Here is a 20,943-nt window from a genome sequence, read left to right as displayed (position 1 = left end):
CATAAATAAATGTAAACAGACAAGAACAGAGCAGTTATAAAGAAAACATACCATTAAAAATGTATAATTTTCACTGAAAATATGTTTTTCAGGCTAGAAAAATGAAGTTATTGTGAATTCTATATTTTCTTATAATTTTAAAATTTAAATTAATTTTATGTATTGACAATTTATAAATTTTAATAGCTTGGGTAATATAAATATTCATCAGCCTATTTTGCTAATTAACAAGTTCCAATTTTTGATGGAATAATGAGTTACCTAATTTAAGAAAATTAAAAGATGTGATCCACTGACACTGCCTAATCAAGAACGCTAGCAAAAATGTTTATTTTTGATTAATATATAATAACATAAACATCATCCTGAATAATGGGGTTATAAGTTCTGTTTTGATGCAAGTTGCATAATGTTTAAAACAGGTCAAGTAAATTTATCTCCTCAAGCATTTATTATTTCTTTATGTTAAAAATATTTTAAATACTTTTCATTTAGCTTTTGGAACCTACAGTACACTATTGCCATCCCTAATTACCCTCCTGTGCCATAGCACACCAGAACTTACTCGTAGCTGACTATAACACAATACCAGTGATCAAACTTTCCACTCCTTCATTCCCTGCTACTCTCCTGAGCCTCTGGTAATCATCATTCTACTCTCCACTACTGTGAGACCAACTTTTTAAAATTCCACACATGAGCAAGATTACACAATACTTGCCTTTGGTGCCTGTTTTATTTCATTTACCCTAATGACGTCCAGTTCCATTCATGTTGTCATGAATGACAGGAATCCATTCTTTTTATGGCCAAATACTATTCCATTGTGCTTACCTACCACATGTTCTTTGTCCATTCATCAGTTGATGGACACTTAGGTTGTTTCCATTTCTTTGCTGTTGTGAATAGTGTTGCAATGAGACTGGAAGTACAGATGTCTCTACAACACACTGATTTCATCATTTCATTTATTTTTAATATGGTTATATTCTCATCCGTAAACTGATTTCTAATACTGTAGATTAGCTTTGTCATTTAATGAACTTGATATAAATAATCCACATAAACTCCATGGTGCTATGCATGGCACACATTGGATAAGTGGTAGATAACATTGCTAAAATTTTATAATCATCTAAGTTTATAATGAATTTCTGTTAAAAACAAAATGACATTATGTTTTCCTATGTTCAATGCTTTTTGTGGCGCTGAGATGAATGATTAATATTTCATATTTTACATAAGACATTTAAAATGTTTTCTAGGAAAAATGAAATTTGCTAACAGTTTTTAGATTTGCACTACCAAAACCTGCATATTCTTCTGCATATACTGATGAATATAGTTAATTGCTGTAAAATTTCCCAGGATTAAAGATATCATTTGACTATATGGTTACCTTGATATAAAAAAAAACAGTATCTCAAACACCAAGTGTTCTTTCTATAGTTAAGCTACTTTTGTGGTGTGATTTAGTGCAGGTAATTAACCTACCCATAGTTCCATAGTTAGATCCTAAACCATAGATTCAATATTGTCTGATTATGTATTTTTACTTCTCTTTGACTTTAAATGTTTCAGTTAAGCTAACTATTTGTGTCAACATATAACAATTCTAGATTGGGTAGAGGCAAGCAAATCTTGACCACAGAAGCAAAATCCTACAGAGATAACTGTTCGCATTATATAATTTCAGGGATCATTTCAATCTTAATCTGCTTCTATAACAAAAAAAAACTGTAGATATGGTAATTTATAATGAACAAAAAAATTATTCATTCACAGTTACAGAGGCTGAAAAATCCAATATCAAAATGTTAGTGTCTATGGAGGTCCTTCCTGCTGCATCATTACAAGGCAGAAGTCAGCAGGTTAAAAGGCAGAGGGGGTAGAACTCACCCTTTCAAATGGCATTAATGTGACCCATGAGGTGTCTGCCTTCTACGTTCCCACTAATTAATACCACTACAGTGGTAGTTTAATTTCAACATGAATTTTTGGGATAAACATTCAAACCATAGTAATTTTCTACTGAGGTGTAAAGATTCAAGAAACTCGACTAAGCTTCTTTTAAGAGAAAACCACATAAAAAATACATTTTCAAAATCTGCTTTGGAAAATAACAGTAATGAATAAATTAATCATTGTGTTTGACTTGATAGAGTGATAATTGATTCACAGTTCATAGTTTGACATTAATCAGTTTTAAATTCAAGTCTGTGTATAAAAGTAATTCATTTATGGGAAGAGCAGAAAGATTATTCAATCCCCAAGAACCAGACATTATCTATAGTCAAGGAAACTACTGTTTATGAGTCATCAGCACTACTTTGCCATGCTCAATTCTGCAATGACTTTAACATTGAACAATTTATTTAAAATTGATATTTGCATATAACATCTTGATTCATAATTACCAAATATAGAAACAACTATAATGCTGTCATTAGTGAATGGATAACAAAACTGTGGTTCATCCAGACAGAACATTACTCAGCAATAAAAATATTAAGTGAAGAAATGATCTAGAGAAAGTTTAAATGTATATTACTATGTGAAATAAACAGACTAAGAAGGCTACATACTGTATGATTCCAAAAATATAATCTTCTAGAAAGGCAAACCAATGAAGAAAGTAAGATCAAATAAAGTTATTTTAAAAAGTAATACTAGATGAAGACACTATTAACCATTTCAATAAAGCACTGGAAAAAGATAAAGCAAAGATATTGCATTAAGTCACAATTCATACAGGCATTACTTAATAAGTATCTCTATCTAAAATCTATAAGATTTTACTATTATTATATTATGTGGATATTAGGCAAAAAGTAGAGAAAATTTTTGAGAAGGTATTTGTTTCTTAGTAAAAGATGAAAATAAATTTACATATACTTTAATCACTGTTGAACTGCTCCTAGTTCTTCACATTGTTCAGCTACCCTATCATTTACTCCAGGCACTTTAGTGTGAAAGCAATAAAAGAGGAAGTCCTACAGCATACAATTTATATTGAACATCAACACTTAACTAAAGTAGTCACTTAAAGAGTAGGAACAGACTATTTCAAGACATCCTAAAAATGTACTCTAATTATAGCACAAGGAATTTGCTACATTGAGCAATATTTCCAACATCTCAATTGCTATATTTGTTTTCTATTGGTTTGATTAAATTCATTAAAAATTCTTTCTTAATAGCAGACTCAATCACAAGAACAAGATCCTATGCAAACAAAGTCTAATACAATGGGAACTGGTATTTCTTTTGTTACTAATTATATATATATATATATATACATATATATATATATATATATATATATATATATATATATATATATATGGTGTATGTTTTAAATTCTATAGAATGTTTCAAGAATTTAACCAACAAAGAGTTTTTAAAAAAATTGTATGCAGTGATTGATGCTATGTAGTCCTGATATGTAAGATATATTTTGGAATAAGTAACCAACTAAAAATAATTTAAGAAGGAGTAGCAGTAATGCAGCAATAATTTCCCTCAAATACCATACAGAACCATGTTGTTAAAACAATATTTCTTTCCTTAGTTTTAACCTTTTGCATTCTGTTTGATACTGTCACAGTTTTTTTGCAAATAATTAAAAGATTAAATATCATTTATCTAATTAATGTTTTCTATTTCACACTAATTATAAGATTTTTATTTAGTTGTTATTTTGTTTTTTTATATACTTGCACTAAAAATATAATAATGTATAAGTTAGGCAAACTCTGTCCTTTCAGGAAGCCTATGTTTAATAGAGAAATCTCAATAAACATATAAGCATGAAGTCAGATTGCTGTTGTTGCGAAGTACAAAAATTGAGTCTTTAGAAAGAACGACAAGTGAGATTTAAATTACAAATTCAACCAAGCATAAAACCAAGTGTAAGAACATCAGGGAGAATAGGAACAGGTACTGTGGAGAGGAGCCCATTGGATCTGTTTATCGAGAGATAAACAGAGTGCCTTTTAGCTACCATACAGTGAATAAGTGGAAAAGTAGGAAGAAATTAAGTTAGTGGTGGATAGGAGCCAGGTTAAGATCTTTTGAGAGTTTTAAAACCTTCCAATAAATTACATAATTGATTAATAAGTTATTTAATCTAAGAATATAAACATAAATTGAGAAATGATTATGTAAATTGTAAGTGAAAGGCTGGGGTTGTGGCTCAGTGGTAGAGTGCTTGCCTTGTACATGTGAGGCACTGTGTTTGAGCCTCAGCACCACATAAAAAATGAATAAATAAAATAAAGATATTTAAAAATAAATAAATTGTAAGTGAAGGAAATAACTCAAAAAGAAACTAAGCAAATGGTCTTTATAATGAAATTTGGTGGCATTAAATGAAGATAAGAGTAGAAACTAAAATATGTGGAGAGACTTCAGATATTTTTGGAGGTAATATAAATCAGATACAAGCACAGACAGAAATAGAATAATCCAGACGTTTATTTGATAGTGTTGCAGTTTACTTGAAATGGAGACAGGACAAGGTTGAGAGATACTGGTAGAAATTAATAGTTCTATTTACCCACTTTAAATTTTAACTATTACAAATACACATGGAAATATTGAAAATTTAAAAATAAAAGTATAGGGCTCACATAAGGGATCAGGGCTGAAGAAATTAGTTTGGGAATCATCATTTAAAACAACATAAAAAGTAGTGTAATGGGATGAAAAGAAAGAGAAGAACAGAACAGTGGAGGTGACCTATCAAGTAGAAAAATCATCAATATGTGAACAAGTTGGCAATGCAGTTGCAAAGGTCCCTATTTAGAAGTATTATAAAAATTTTAGATTTTTTTTGAAGAAAAATGTTTAGAAAATATTCAAAGCATCTTGAATTAAGAAAAAAAAATATTAATGGGAAGGCCAATATGAACATTTTCTTCTTATTGAGAATCAGTGAAAAATGAACAAAAAAATCTCAGAAAAAATTACCAACATATTATAAAATTTTAACTTTTTAATTAAAGAGAGATAATCCTAAAATAACAGAAAGAAAATACTCATCAATTAATTTTCTCCAGTTCTTTTTTTGAATAGCAGATATTTTGATAGTAATAAGAGTATTCTAATAAATGTAGAAAATGTTTCCTCCTTTTGACAGAGTAAAGAATAATAAAAATTTCTGAAAAAGACATATTTTCTTCATAAAATAAGAGCTAATGTGTTGAGTGTCCATACTATATAGAAAACTGGTTTGCCAAACATAAAAAGCAGTAATTTTACTCTTGTGGATCCCATGAGTTCCATAAGCAGTAACACAAAACAGTTTTAATGCAAACACTTTGAACAGAACTGTACATATAGAGGCTTTCAAACTTTACCAGAAATGTTGGAGGAAAATAAAAATTTGGAGGAAAATGGGACTTACATACAAAATATTTCTATAAAATTCGTCGAGACAAAGCTTAATCAAAACATCAATCCATCCTGCCTAGTTCCTAAACTATTATTGTAGCATATTTATGAGAATACTTTGTATGGTATATTAAACTGAATTCTATAGATTGAACTTATTATTTAGCTATTATAAAGACTGATTTAATATTTAATGCAAATATTTAAGCCATATCTTTCCTGCCTAAGCAAATCTCTTAAATATGTGTCTAGTGGCTTTTCCTACTTGTCTTTTCCCTACTTGGCTTTTTCCTGTTATGATGTAACCACATTTTAGCTACTGGTATGACCAATAGCCACAGTTACTCATATTCCCAATGAATATCTTTCTATCTATTTATCCATCCATGTATGTAAACAGACATATACTTCCTAAAAAAGGTCTAACTCAAAAAGTTGTTATTTATGACATTTTACTTTTGATCTAATTTTAAGTTTTCTAAAAAAATTGGCACTAAGATCGTGTACCACATGGTTTATTCCTAGATCAAACTCCTAATAATAATGGACAGTTTTGTCTGGTTAGACTGTTTTCCAGACTACAGTAACAGAAACACTAACCCAAACTGAATCACTCTGGCTTGAGCCAAGGGTTATTCCAAGGATTCACAATGACATCAAGTTCCATTTCTCTGTTTCATATTACAATCTTCCTCTGTATGCTAGTCGGACTAAAAATCTTTTCTTCTAGTATAATGAAAATGAGCATTGTTTTTTTCCAAATATCATTCTCACTGTAAATCATCATTTCATCAAGTGCTGTCCTTCACTCAGCTTGGATGGTCTTGAAACACAAGCCTACTCCTAAATTAATCGCTTTCTACAGGATATTGCATAAGCGATTACTCTAGATAGTGTACTCCAACCCAGTGGGCAAGTGGCACTTCTCTTCAACCTCATTGACTCAGAAAGGGGAATCAGAGCTTGTTGAAAAATTAAGGAAAAACACACAGGGGCACAGGCAACAAAAATATGTACCATAATTATTTTCTTTTTCATTTTATTTGTAGCTGTATGAATAATAATGCTGTGGTTGGAGAGATACTGATAGGTTGCATTTCTTCACTGAATTCTTCTATTGCATCTTTTCGTGTTCATTATATTTAGAAGTTTCACAACAGTGGAAGGACTTGACCATATACTGAACCGGAGGATATTTTTGAGACTTCATCCAGCAGAGTATGAGAGTTCTTATTGTGTTCTTAAGTTGCACATGGGTGTAACTCCTTAAAAGGTTTTGCTGAGGTTTGGAAATTATTATCTACCTAAAACCCACGCAGCAGACCATTTATATGTCTTCAATCAGTTATTCTCTAACAAATTTATTTAAATTGTAAAAATCATTTTTCACCATTAACCAGTTCAAAGTCATTCCAAAATTTAATATGAATATTATCTCTTTTAGTTTCTTGAAGTATAATTTTTCAAGGCCAAATTTAACAAAAAAACTTAATGCTGCATTGTAGTTTTCTTTCAAAATCATGAATGTTTATTTTACTAGTTACTTCTAGAACTTATTCAGGATCACAGTAAGATAAATGATGAGAATGTTAACTTTTATCAAACACTATGGGGCAGAAACTGTGTGGGATTGACCTAGATGGTTGATATTACAAAGGGACAACATATATGCTGTGCCTGATACAGGGAATAAGAACTGGGCATAGAGCTTTGTGACTGTGAAACCTATGTTGGAATCTGTTAGTTAGCTTTTCCACTTTGTGAAAAAATACCTGAGGAAAAGCAACTTAGAGGAGGAAAGATTTATTCTGGTTCACAATCTCAAAGGTTTCACTTCATGTTGACTTGATTGTTATTTCTAGGCCTTTGATAAGGTACACAAATAAGATATACTGTGACAGTCACACCGAATGAAACAAAAGAAAATGTGTGAGTTAGAAGAGGATTTCTGTGAGTTAGAAATTTTTAAAAATCAAGTTTGAAAGATAAATCTGATTTCTTGAACAGTCATGACTGCTAATAAGTCTATGGTTGTTCATAAGATTGATACTAATATCTGATTGATATTATTCATGGAGTATTTGTGAAAAGAAACTTGAGAGCAGATATAAAATCCTGGAAATATGGTCTTGTTGACTCTCAGTTGTTATATTTAAACACTAAAACCAAAATGTCTGACTTAACTAATAATTGGTAAATTGGAGCAGGCTAAGTGAACTTGCATAAATGATTTTACTCACTTTTTGTTTTTTTTTATTATTCTAATCTTTAGAAAATCCGTGTACATATTTTAAATATTAAATAAACTCTAAAAGCAGCTATTGTCTACTTTTTTCAACTAAAATATACAGCCATGCCTCAGTAACATTTCTGTGAACAATGGGCAGAAATTACAATGGTCCCATAAAATTATAATGCAGCTCAAAAATTCCCATCACCTAGTGACATTACAGCTGTCACAACATCATAGCACAGCGTATTACTCATGAATTTATGGTGATAGAAGTGTATACACACATATTATCCTTCCAGTCACATAAAACTGGCACATAATAATTACATGCCATGATAGTTGATAATAAATATATATATGACAGTAGTTTATTTACTATACTACACTTTTTTTTTATTTTAGAGTGTTATCTACTTATAAAAAAGTCTCCAACAAAACAACATGCCCTGTTATGCTGATAGCAACAATCTCAGGCATCTCATGTGTACTACCTCTCTTGAGTTCACTTAGGCCACTTCAAGTGATTGTATAATACTATAGCTTCAGTGTGTAAGTTCACTCTGAAGTTTGCACAATAAAAAACAGAATCATCTAAAGACATTTCTCAAAATATATCCCTGCAGCTAAGTAATGCATTATTAATCATCATATGTATATGTAGTTCCTCTAGGGCATTTACCAAAGAATAGATTTACTTACTTCAAGGATATTTTAGGTAATGCCCTCAAAGACAAATTGTAATCTTCAAAAATGTCAAAGTCAAGGGAGAGAAAAAGAGAGAACCTGAAGAGTTCTGCCAGATTGCAGATAAAATATGTGGATCTGGATAGATTCCTTGACCAGTACATTTTTTTCTTCTTTTCCTTTAAAGGATGTTATTTGTATGAATGGTAAAATGAGAATACATTGTGCTTTTAACTAAAAACACCTTAAGTATTTTGAAGTAAGTAAGCAACTTAATTCCAAACAGTAGTTTTTCTTCCTTTCCTCTCTTCTTTTTCCTTCTCCTTCCTCACTTGCACAGGATGTGAAGATGATTGCAAAATATCATGATAAAAGATTTAAATTAAAAGAATCTAAGGGTATATAGGAATTATTCTTATTGTTTTTCATATTTTCCTGTAACCTTAACCTAATCTCAGATTTTTAAAATGGTATTGTGAAAATCAAAAGATTGATTAATATAAAATGCTTAGCAGACTTCATATTATTATTTCCTGTATTTACTAGTTATTCATTTGTATTTTAATCCTGTAGGTTATTCAAGGATATTTTGCCTTATTATTTCTTTTCTGTAGTCTTATTATTTGAAGCTATATCTAACCTTAAAATTCTATTGCTACTGTATTCTTTCTTTTTACTTGGAAATAATTTAAAACAGGTTTAAAAGTTGTAAGAATAGTACAGAAAAAATCTTTACCAAACTGTCTGAGAGCAAGTTGCAACCATTGTATGTAATCCATCGTGGGTTTCCTACAAGTGAGCATTGTTCTATACAATCACAATATAAAATAAAATATTCTCAATATAACACTGAAAAACGCTGCCATCTAGTCCATAGACTATTGTCCAATATTTAAATAGCTTTAATCTGGATAATAATGTTTCTTCAAAACATTTCAATATGCTACACTCTGCAAACTCTTTTCTGAAAACTATTAACAATTTTCATTTAGATTCCTACTTTAAAAGAATGCTCTTTTGAACTTTTGCAATTCTTATGTGTGCACTGGGCAGCAGTCTTTCATCTCTATCAGTTTGATATGTCCTAAGTGAATATTAGTGTTCTGTGGAGGGAAGTAAAATGCAGACTACTCACTAAGGGAATTGGGAAGAAAAATCTGAGCGCCTATCTGATCAGTTTATCCCATTTTTTTCTATTTCGGGATTTATACACTCTAATCTGGAAAATAATTTGACATTCATGGTACCTAAGATAAACAAAATAATATAACATGTTAGTTGGTTTCTATGGTAGTAATTAATAACAAAAGGATCTGTCACATATTTTTTTCTAATATTTTTTAAATGTCTTTCATTTTCTCTACCTAGACTTCATTTTCCTTTTGCTTTTATTGCATTTGTTACTTTTTTTTAAAGAAGTCAATTTGGGATTAAAAAGAGCACTGAAATTCATATAAAATGTAAAACATATGCTATTGTGACTTTGTTTATAAATTCTAACCATAAGAATTAATTTCCTCTTTATGTTCATCAGTATCATACAATTTGTACAAAATGCTATGAATATAAAATTTTTATTTGCTATTTGCTATTTCCCTTTAAAAATTAATGAGTAGTTCTAAGGATAAAATTCAGAGTAAGGAAATTTGTATGTTATATGCCAAGGGAATGTTGATATCACTAAAGCAGAATTAGTGAAGAAAATGTTTATTTTAAAGTCTGTGGCAAGCTTGAGACATTGAAGAGATGTTGTAATACAGTCCTAAAAATGATGGAGCACATTTAAAAAGGTGTGGGGGGGGGCAAACATCTGGTAGAAGAATTGACATAGTTTCAACTATGTTTTTGAATGAGAAATGTATTCAAACATTTATTTTGTTCTCTTATTTAGGTCCTACTCTTTGACAAAAGAATATTTTGGCCATTGTAAATATTTATCTACTACTTTCAATGTATTTTGATCTATATGTCATAATTTACATACAGCAAAAAGTCTAATTTATAGATAGAAAAAAAGTCTAATTGGGCCAGTTTTCCATAACTGTATCCCAGTGGATCTAATTTTATTTCTCCAAAAGGAGAACTATTGCCTATGTACAATATCAATCCATGGAGAAAGCATTTATGTTGGATTTAAAGCATCATTCACTCCAGTAATACTCAAGTCACCATTAATATTATGAAAATTATTACCCAAATGCTATTTTTAACAAAAAATCATGTCTGTAATGGATGATTAGAAAAGTTATTTTTCAAAATAATAAATTAAATAAAACTAAAATTTAAAAGTTATAATTTTTTCCCAAAGTATTTTTGAGACACATCTATATGAGTGATACCTACTACATTCCAGGGAAAAGTAGATAAGAAAAAGCTACTACACTGCAGAGACATTCAGTCATCTTTATGAATACAGTGTCTTTTAGGATTGTAGTAACTTGTTCATTTCAAACATGTGCACTGAGTTTTACTATCCAGAAGTTCTTTTTTTTTTAAATGCTCTTTTTAGATATGCATGACAGTACAATGTATTTGGACATATTATACATATAGGAGTATAATTTATTCAAATTAGCATCCTGTTCTTGTGGTTGTACATGATGTGAAGTTACCCTGTCATGTACTCATATATAAGTATAGGAAAGTTAGGTCTGATTCATTCTATTCTCATTCCTATTGCCGTCCCCCCTCCCTTCCCTTCATACAATTTGTATAATTCAATGGAATTCTATTCTTCCCATCCCCACACTCCCTTGATATGTGTTAGCATCCACATATCATAGAGAACATTTGGCCTTTGTTTTTTTGTTGTTGTTGTTTTTTGGGGGATTGACTTATTTCCCTTACCATGATAGTCTTCAGTTCCATCCATGTACCAGCAAATAGCATAATTTCGTTCTTCTTTATGGCTGAGTAAGGTTCAATTGGGTATATATACCACATTTCCTTTATCCATTCATGTGTTGAAGAGCCTTTAGGCTGACTCCATAGCTTATCTACTGTGAATTTAGCTACTATAAACATTGATGTGGCTGCATCACTGTAGTGTGCTGATCTTAAGTCATTTGGATATATACTGAAGAGTAGGGTAATTGAGTCAAATGGTAGATCCATTCCATGTTTCCTGAGGAACCATATACTGCTTTGCACTAATGTTCAGTCCCATTAGCAATGTATGACAGTAACTTTTTCCCCATCCTTATGAACATTTATTGTTACTTGTATTCTTGATGATTGTCATTCTGACTAGAGTGAGATAAAATTCTTCATATAGTTTTAATTTTCATTTCTCTAATTTCTAGAAATGTTGAACATATTTTTCATTTATTTTTGACCATTTGTATTTCTTCTTTTGTGAAGTGTCTGTTCAGTTCCTTTGCCCATTTATTGTTTGGATTATTTGTTTTTTTGGTGTTAAGATTTTTAAGTACTTTCTATATCCTGAAGATTAATATTCTATTTGAGGTGCAGGTGGCAAAGATTTTCTCCCAGTCTGTAGGCTCTCTCTTCATGTTCTTGGTTGTTTCCTTTGCTGTAAGGAAGCTTTTTAGTTTGATACCATTCATTTAATAATTCTTGATTGTACTCTTTTGCTTTAGGAGTTTTGTTGAGGAATTCAGTTCCTACACTGACATGATGAAAGTATGAAAGTGGTACAGGTCTCTGGTTTAATGCCTAGGTCCTTAATCCACTTTGAGTTGAGTTTAGTGCAGGGTACCAGATAGGGATTTAATTTCATTCTACTACATATGGATTTCTAGTTTTCCCAGCACCATTTGTTGAAGAAGGTATCTTTTCTCCAATGTATGTTCATGGTGCCTTTATTGAGTATGATATAACTATATTTATGTGGGTTTGTCTCTGTGTCTTCTATTCTGTTCCATTGGTCTTCATGTCTGTTTTGTGCCAATGCCAAGATGCTTTTGTTACTATACCTCTGTAGTATCATTTAAGATCTTGTATATTGAGTCTCCTGCATCACTTTTCACACTAAGGATTGCTTTGCTGATTCTGGGCATGTTATTTTTCCAAATGAAATTCATGACTGTGTTTTCTATTTATATGAATAATGTCATTAAAATTTTAATAGGAATTCCATTAAATTTGTATAATACTTTTGGTAATATGGGCATTTTGACAATATTAATTATGACTATTCAAGAACATGGGGGAGAACAAAAGTGATACAGTATATGATGATTATAAGGGAAAATAGAAGTAAAAAACTAAAGGAAGAATAAAAGAGAGAACAACAGAGATTTACTGTTGGTGGAGGAAAAGTAAGGTAGAGCCAGGGAAACTGATAAGTGAGATAAAAAATGTATAACAAAATTTTTTAAAGAAAAATAAATAAAAGATTAAAAGAACAAAATTAATATATACTAATCAAACAGCTTAGTCCTCAAAATATAGATCCATGAAAAATAACTGCCTTCAAAAATGCTAGAAAAGAGAACAAATAAATAGATATGAATATGTATAAGTATCCAATTAAAGAGAGAGTTCAGTAAGAGGAAAAAAGAAATGGAGGATAGAAAAGGGTCTGTATATTCAAGAGGTAAATAAGGCACATGCAAAGGTGACATAGTATATGTTTATGAAGGGGAGAATATGAAAATACAAGATAAAGAATTAAAGGAAGAGTTGTTAATAATAAAAAAAGAGAAATGAAAACAAAGAGAAACAGAGTTGTGAAAGAGACAATGGAAAATTGATCGAAAATATACTGATCAAAAACCCTAGCCCTCAAAAAAAGAGAATGGAAAAATAGTTCAAGAAATACTGAAGGTGAAAAAGCAGAAACAAATATGTATGTGTACAAATGTATAAATGTCCAACATGTATCAATCAGTGCACAGTCAAAAACAAAACAAAAAAACAGAACAAATACAAAAACATAATAAGCAGAGTAGTCAATGAGAATATATGTGCGCTGTCTGTGCCAAACTGTGGTTCAATTTCTTAGCTTCGCTTCTCAGTGGAATGGTGCGAGGAGCTGTGCAAGATGCTTTCTTCTTCACTTTCTGGGTATATTTGCTGCTGGATTCTGTGAGATGTTCCTGCAAGTGAAGCTCTGAGGGGTGGGGATTTAGTCTGGGATTGTCCCAAGTGTTTTATCTTGTGGAGAGTTTTGGGGTGTTAATGAGCCATCACACTTCTGGGACTGTACCCCACTACACTCCCCAGGGACCCACTCATGGGAAGGGGGAGTAAGTCTTTCTCTGGTTCTGTTGTTTGTTTGGGGATTCTGACCTTTTTTGGCCTCTCAAGGACTCTTTCTGAGGGCTAAGCTTAGTCACTCCCCCATTCAGATCTTCCCTGCAGCTGTTCCTGCAGGATACTGGGTTGTGGGGGAACTTTTTCCAGCCTCTCTGATCTATATTTCCTCCAGGCAAAATGGTCTTTGTGTCAGAAATACTCCATGCCATAAAGTCTCCTGATTTGCTAGGCTCAGTTTAGATCTCAAGATTGGCATCAGCTAGATTCATGTATTGGTTTTGAAAGGCCAAGGTTCGTTGTCGGAGATTAAAATGCACACACAGATAGCAGTGACAAAGATGAAGCACTTTACTGCAAGCTGGTTCTAGCTTATATAGAAAGTGAGAGTCAGTTATCTTAAACCAGGAAGCTCCTGGGGCCAATCATAGAAAAGGTCAGATCATCACCTAAGGAGTACTCACATCCGCCTGGCATAAGATTCATGGGGGGCACGAACTGTCCATGAGTGCGGAAGACAGGAGGACCAATTAGAAAATTTTCAAAACAACTTGTTATCCGCCCACTGGCAATTTGCCCACTGCCATATTGGAAAGGCCCGGGGAGTTCTCAGGGAGACCCCCAACAGGTTTAAACTCCAAATTTGTGGATTCGAGTTCCTGATCTGATTTCACACTACTTACTTCCTGAGGTACTAAAATGTCTCTAGTTTGAGCTCCTGGTGCATATCAGGCTGACTGTGACTTTTGTGCACCAGTTTAATGAGCCAAATAGCCTCTGAGTCTGCCCAAAGCAAACTTCCCCTCCAATTCTGGGATTCCCCATGCCATTAATTTCCCAGCACTTTTCAGTCTTTCCTGAATATGTTTGTTAAGTTTTCCCACTCCTGCCAGGAGCTCAACTCTAATTCTGTTCCTTAGCTTTGTCTGATGTACCCCAAGTCCCCCAGTCTTAATATTGAGTATTAGTAGAGTTTTTTTTTTTTTTTTTAACTCACCTCACAAAGGAGTAGTTTTCATGCTGTTTAAGTCCCCAGTCACTAAGCTGTGAGAAAAGCCACTTCCCAGTAATCCACTATTTTGACTGTCCCTCCAGAAGTTCTCTATATATACTCTTTGAAGAATACAAAGGTAAGTATAAAAATAGAAGCAATCTGATATTCTCTTATTTGGAAAAAAAGGGTTTTGGCGGATGCAATAAAGTGAATAATACTGAGATGAGAATATTATCCTTTATATGGATACATGCTCAGACCCAGTAACAAATAATCCTTATAGAAGAAAAGCAAAGGGATAATTAAGACAGAAACAAAGAAGACAGAGACTGAGATTGCAGAGATGTGGTCATAAGCTTTTTGTGCTACCAGAAGGTGGAAGAGCTAGGGAATGGGTTCTCCTCTCCTAACTCTGGAGTGCAGTCCTTCCAAAACCTTGATTTAGATCTACAGCCTCAGAATTGTGAAACAATAGGTTTCTGTTATTTTATGCTACCCAGTTTGTGGTAATTTGTTATGACAGCAATAGGAGACTCCAAACTTTTTCATTTACTAGCTAGGAAATCATGGACACATATTCTTTTTCATTCACTTCATTTTTAAGGTGTGATTGATAAAAACCCTACCTCATATGGTTATTTTGGGGATTGAGTGAGTTAATATAATTAACCCTACAGTGATCATGTGTAATATGCATTCAGAAAATGTTAGCTCATATTTAGCAGTGTGTCTTAGTAAGTTCAGGATGCTATAATACAATATCATAGATTGGGTGGCTTAAGTAGCAGAAGTATATTTCCCAGAGTTATAGAAGTCAGTCCAAGATCAAAGTATTAAACATGATCATTTTCTACTGAGGACTCTTGTCCTGGTCATGAGATGGCCACTTTCTTACTGTGCCACTACATGGTTAGAATAGAGCAAGCAAGCTTTGGTATCTCTTCACATAAGGACACTAATCCCATCATGAGGATCTCACTTTAATGATCTCATCTAAAGCCAATTTATTCTATAAAAGCACTGTCCCAAAATACAATTTCAGTGAGAGTTAAGGCTAGAATGCATGAATCTCATAGGGACACAAATGTTATGTTCACATCACTGTGGTTTTCAAACTTTCATTAGTCTGAATGATATCATACATGAAAGCCCAGTATAAGAAGTTATTTTAATTGAGCCTTGTCTGGTTGAAGTTGGCTGGGGGTTATAAATTTAAGCTGTTGAATTATGGTTCTTGGTTCTCAAGTTGTCCCCTATATGACTTTTACCGAACTTTACAGAATTCCTAGGACCTAGCAGAGTGAAGTTTGAAAACTATTGTTTGCTTACCAATAGACAAATACCTTGATAACTGTGATAATCAGTTGTAATACAATAAACCATTAGTTTTCTTAGTAATATTTATGTGTGTTTAATATTTATTGTCTTTACTTGAACTATAAATTTAAACAAAAGATCAAACAACAAAATAACTAAATATTCCAGTGAATTAGTCAATTTTTGGTAGTGCACAGCCTTAATTATCCATTTACAGGAGAACAGGGGCAAGCCTTGGAACACTGTGGCAGTTTCAGACCATGATGTTTCAGGGTAGACTATAATGCAGGCTAAGCAACCCATAGTCGACTCTTAACCACCAAGCATTTGCCAGGAAGCAGAGCTATTGCCAGTGATAGAGTCTGAAATGTGGTTTAGCCACACTAAGGAAATACCACAGAAATGAAAGGTCTTTGAAACTGAGAAATAAATGATAGATTGTCATGGGGAGTTTTAAGAAAACTTCCCTTGAAGTGGTTCATGAGTTATAAGATACAAATACTTCTGCCTTGGTATAAGTGTCCTTGAACCTTTAAGTCTTCTACACGGTAAAAATGCCAAAGAAAATCAGGCATAGCTCCCAAGGCCCTAACATATTTAGGGAGGATAAAAAGAATGACTTTATATTGACATTAGACAAATATCTCTTTAACATTGTGAAATTATGGGCACTTAGACAGAGATTCAGGAGTAATTCTACCAAATAGTGGCAAGAGACATTTATTCATTTATACATTTATATACAAACTTCACAAAATCCCTTCCATTCTTCTGACATACTGGATGAACTGCTGAAGTTTTAACTACTAATCCAGGTACCCAGATAATCAGAGGAGCAACTAGAAAATCAAAAGAATTCTAAAAAATAAATATCATAATAAAATGGCATTTTACAGCATAGCAAAACTTCATATAGTTTTCTATTGCTGTGCAGCAAACTATAAAAAAAATAGTAGCTTAAAGCTATATCCACTCTTTAGCTCAAAGTTCTGTAGGTTGGAAACTGGGCACAACATTTCTGGGGGTCCCTACTCAAGGAGATATAGACTAAAATCAAGGTGTCAAGAGGTGCATTCTCAGTAGGAACTTGGGGTCCCCTTTCAGCTTGATGGTCAAGTTCATAAGATCTCATTTCCTTGTTAGTTTCAAATGCAATGAATTAATTATATTGAGGTCATGTGGACCCCTCCATCTTCAAAGGCAGCAACAGATAATCTTCATATGGAATTCCTCTCACACTTCAATCTCATTTATTGGAAAGACTAATTTGTTTCATCTCTGGTAGGATATTCCCCCTTTCTTAAAGTCAATTGGGGAACTTAATTATATATGTAAAACCCTACACAACTTCACTTGGGTTAGAATTAATTGACTGAGAGAAGGTTTGTATATTCCAAAGGCTGTGAATCTTGGTAGAATATCTTAGAATAAACACATAGAGTAATACTAAGGGAAATGCACAATGAAGTGGGTTCTCTAAAAAAGATAAAGATTGTGAGATTCCAAGACCTTCCTCTCCAGTAAACAAGAAATCAGTTGTCACACTTCTGTAGTGTTGCCTCAGATTTTTAACTTAAGTTAGGTCTTAATGAAATTTGTATCTTTCCCAATTATTATGGGCATCCAGTTGGTATATTTTATTAACACCATAGTTAGGAATTATATTAAGATCATCAGGAATGGTCTTACCAGTAATGTCTAGCCTGACTTCAAAACATCACTATTTTTGGATGTGTCCAGAGATGTGCTATAATCATTGAGGGATGCTTAAGTACTGGTAGCTGGAAAATCATACCAAGGTGGGCTGGATAGTAGGTGTCATCCCAAGCTAGATTGTGCAAATGAGAATAGTGGATGTTGGTGCAGTGGTGTCTGGACTCTGTAGAAGTGACCAAAATAGTTCTGTCGATTGGAGACAACAGTGACTTCATCTCAGGATTATGCCATTGTTGATAGCAAACAAGTAAGCAGTAGTTAATTCAGTTTCTGATCATATTCCTTAAGATCTAATGTGCATAGCCCAGCAATGGTTAAGAAACAAAATGAAAGATTTTCAATTCAAACCACTTTCAGGTCTCTAAAGTCAGAGCCAAAAGATAGATCTTCTGGAATTTTAATTTTAAGGATACCCCTTCTGTAGTCGAGTGGAAGAAATTAATGTATATAAGAATAATTTGTATTGACTATAGCCCAGCCCCAGGCCTAGAATGGCCCCCACCAACGTGTAGGAGCCTAGGTCCAGCTTAGGCCCAGGACTGCCCCTGCTGACCAGCAGATCACCTTCAGAGCCCCTAGGTCCTTGCCCAGAACTGCCTCCACACCCTGTGGGAGCCTAGGCAAAGTTTAGGCCCAGGTGCATCCCACCAACTGGCAGACCCAAGCCAGAACTCAAGCCCCAGTCCAGCACCACCCCCAGCTGACCAGAACACCCACTCTGGAGCCCAGGCCAGGCCTAGGACTAACCCCATCACCTAAGCAAGAGCCCAGGCCCAGGGTAGGCCCAGGTCTGCCTCCCTCCCTGACCCACATTGGAGTGTAGGTCTAATGCACCTGCATCTTGGGAAACTGTAGCTATCACCATAGCCCTCCTCACACAGTAGCTTTCATCTTGCAACAACATCCAGGGTCTACAAGCAGCTGCTTCTCAGAATAAGCATCCCAAAGCCAGTGTAAGGCCCAACCTTTTAGCCCCATCTCTGAAAGATGTTGCATCCATCTTGGGACACCCCCACTGCTAACTCAAGTTACCTCCACTCTTGCCACCATCACCTTTAGTTGTAGTAGCATCCATGGTGGGACAGTGGTAGGGTATGGAAGCCGAACACCAAGGTGAGATACATATAATCTGCATGGATACTACAAGGCTATAGAGTAGAAACTGTAATACCTCAGATACGTAATGCAAAAAAGGAAGACACATAGACAACCTTAAAAAACAATGGGAGGAAAGTGCCCTCCCCATAAAACTAAGATACTACAATAATGGAATCCATGGACAGTGAAGTTGATGAAATGTCAAAAGAGTTAAGAATATACATAATTAAAATGATCTGTGAATTAAAGAATGACCTAAATGAGCAAATACAGGCAAAAACTGATCACTCCAACAAAGAGAAAAGAGAGAAAATATATGCAACAATTAATCATACCAACACAGAGATAAGGGAGCAAATATAGGTAGCAAAAGACTACTTCAAGAAAGAGAGAGGGAATCTGAAAAAAAAATCAATCAGAAATCCTTAAAATGCAGGAAACTATAAACCATATAAAAATCAATAGAAAGCATCACCAATAGACTAGATTACTTGGAAGACAGAATATCAGATAATGAAGACAAAGTATACAATCTGGAAAATGTAGTTGACTGCACAGTGAAGATGGTAAGAAACCATGAACAGAATATCCTAGAATTATGGGAGATTGGGGCTGGAGATGTGGCTCAAGCGGTAGCACGCTTGCCTGGCATCTGTGCAGCCCGGGTTCAATCCTCAGCACCACATACAAATAAAGATGTGTCCACCGAAATAAAAAAAAACTAAAAAATAAATATTAAAAAATTCTCTCTCTCTCTCTCTCTCTCTCTCTCTCTCTCTCTCTCTCTCTCTCTCTCTCTTTAAACAAAAAAAAAAAAAAAAAAAAAAAAAGAATTATGGGAGATAACCAAAAGACCAAATCTAAGATTTATTAGGATAGAAGAATGCACAATCTCTTCAATGAGATAATATCAGAAAATTTCCCAAACATGAAAAATGAATTGGAAAATCAAATAAAAGAGGCTTACAGGACACCAAATGTACAAAATAACAACAGATCTACGCCAAGGCACATTGTAGTGAAAGTGCCTACCATACAGAATAAGATAATCTTTTTTTTTAATTGTGTTTTTTCATTTATATATTTTTTATTTGTTTTAATTAGTTATACTTGACAGTAGAATGCATCTATGCACTTTGATATATCCCATAGATGGGATTTAATTTCTTATTAACATTGGTCATGCAGTCATATGTGCATAAAGTAATAATGTCTGTTTCATTCTACTATCCTTCCTATCCCCACATCCCCTCACCTCCTCTCCTTTCACCTCCCTTTACCTAATCTAAGGTAACTCTATTCTTCTCTAGTGCCTTGCCCCCCTTATTGTGAATTAGCATCCGCATATAGAGAAAACATTCCGTCTTTGGTTTTGGGGGGATTAGCTTATTTCACTTAGCATGATATTTTCAAACTGCATCCACTTACTGGCAAATGCCATAATTTCATTGTTCTTTAAAGCTGAGTAATATTCCATTGAACACATACACAACATTTTTTTTATCCATTCATCTACTGAAAGACACCTAGGTTGTTGGTTCCATAGTTTAGCTATTGTGAATTTAGCTGCTAAAGGCCATAAGAGAGAGGAATCAGATTACATATGGGGGAGAAAACAATAAGTATCTCAGCAGGTTTTTCAACTCAGACCCTCCAAGTCAGGAGATCCTGGAATAACATATACCAATTTCTGAAAGAAAATGGATACCAATCAAGAATCTTATATCCAGCATAATTAAGCTTCAGATTTGATAACAAAATAAAAACCTTTCATGATGAACAAAAGTTAAAAGAATTTACAGTGAGAAAGCCTGAAGTATAAAGCATCCTAAGAAAATATTCCAGGAGGAAAAAAGGAAAACCAACAATGGAAATCAGCAAAAGAAGGAACTACAATGAAGAAAAGGCCCATCAAAGGAGAAACCAAGTCAAGTTAAAAATCAAAAATAAACCAACTATCTGGATATACAAATCACATTTCAATAATAACCCTGAAAATGAATGACCTAAACTCATTAATTAACATGCATAGACTGACAGATTGTACTTTTAAAAAAGACCCAACAATATGTTGCCTTCAAGAGACTTATCTCACAGGAAAAGACATCCACAGACTGAAGCTGAAGGGGCAGAAAAAACATACCACTAACATGGACCATGTAAACAAGCAAGGATTTCCATCCTCACATAAAGTGAACTTCAAATCAAAGCTTTTGAAAAGGGATAAAGAAGGACATTTCATATGCTTAAGGTATTCATACATAAACAAGACATAACGATCATAAATACC

This window comes from Marmota flaviventris, chromosome 1 (genome assembly GCF_047511675.1).
Source record: "Marmota flaviventris isolate mMarFla1 chromosome 1, mMarFla1.hap1, whole genome shotgun sequence".
Lineage (NCBI taxonomy): Eukaryota > Metazoa > Chordata > Mammalia > Rodentia > Sciuridae > Marmota > Marmota flaviventris.
The sequence above is the reverse complement of the archived record's forward strand: the minus strand, read 5'-3'. Positions refer to the sequence as shown.